This window comes from Dipodomys ordii, unplaced genomic scaffold (assembly GCF_000151885.1).
Source record: "Dipodomys ordii isolate 6190 unplaced genomic scaffold, Dord_2.0 Scaffold120, whole genome shotgun sequence".
Lineage (NCBI taxonomy): Eukaryota > Metazoa > Chordata > Mammalia > Rodentia > Heteromyidae > Dipodomys > Dipodomys ordii.
The window spans coordinates 68,042-69,430 of NW_012267336.1; the positions used below are offsets into that span (position 1 = coordinate 68,042).

Below are 1,389 nucleotides of genomic sequence, written 5' to 3' on the forward strand. Positions count from 1 at the left end.
CCTCAGGAAAATCAGCGGAACAAGCTAATTCTCCAAAGCATCAGTGGGGAGAAGAGGAACCAAATTCTCAGACGGAAAAAATCACAACAGTGAAGATGAGGATGAAGATAAATATGCAGAGGATATTGACCTGCCTGGACAGAATTTTGACTCTAAGAGGCGAATTACAGTCTGGAATCTAAGGATTCGAGAAGATACTGCAAAATATTTGAGAAATTCAGATCCAAATTCTGCCTACTATCATCCCAAAACTAGAGCGATGAGAGAAAATCCCTACGCCAATGCAGGGAAGAATCCAGATGAATGAAGTGAGTTATGCAGGCGATAACTTCGTCAGGTACAGAGGTGATACCATTTCCATGGCTCAGACACAGTTGTCTGCCTGGGAGGCGTATGACAAGGGCTCAGAGGTGCGCCTGCAGGCAGATCCCACAAAGCTGGAGCTGTTGTATGAGTCCTTGAAAGAACAGGAGAAAGAAAGCATCCTGGAAAAGTATGGTGGCCAAGAGCATCTGGATGCTCCTCCAGCTGAGTTGCTCTTAGCCCAGACGGAAGACTACGTGGAGTACTCACAGCATGGGGCCGTCATCAAGGGGCAGGAGCAAGCCGTGGCCTGCTCCAAGTATGAAGATGACGTGAAGATCCACAACCACCTGCACATCTGGGGATCTTACTGGAAAGAAGGCCGATGGGGATACAAATGCGGTCACTCGTTCAAGTATTCCTACTGCCCTGGAAGGAGACTAACGCCAAGAAATGTGTGAGTGAGACTGGAGAGAAGTTGGTGAAGAAACCACAGACGCTCGTGGAGATGCACCAAGAAAAGCTACAGGAAGAGAAGAAAAAGAAGCACTGGAAGAGCAATGATGAAGAGAAGAAACATGAGAAACTGAAAAAGGCACTGAATGCCAAGAAGGCCTGCCTGCTCCGTGTCAATGAGATCTTGCAGATGGACGAGAGAAAGCGGCCATACAACCGTGTATATGAAACTCAAGGAAATGGAGGCCTACAGAATCAAACGTCAGGCTGGATGACCCGATGGCCTCTTTCCTGGGCCAGCAGTAACTGTCCAGGATACAGTCCAGCATGCACCGCAACCTCCTCTTCATCATAGATGAAAAACCATGACCTGTCCTTGGGGCCTGACTTCAATAAAGCTTTCAGAAGTCTCAAAAATTTAAGAGATCAATACGGGCATCTAAGCCTGGGGAAGATGGCCTATAGCCACTGCTTTCAAACACCAAAGCAATCATCTAGAGTTGCATCCTTTACCTTCTTCCCCATGCTCTTTTGTTCTCTGGATCTCTGCAAACAATAAGTTGATCCAAATCAGATGATTCTACCCCTAGAGCATTGTCACTGAGGTTCCCACCCCCTGATAAGATGCTT

The 1,389-nt window shown here is 47.2% G+C and overlaps 1 pseudogene; it reads left to right on the forward strand.

Annotated features, from left to right (window-relative positions):
• The window catches only part of LOC105995724, a 5,097-nt pseudogene extending 4,032 nt beyond the window's left edge, over positions 1-1,065 (forward strand).
• The last annotated feature ends 324 nt before the right edge of the window (positions 1,066-1,389 follow it).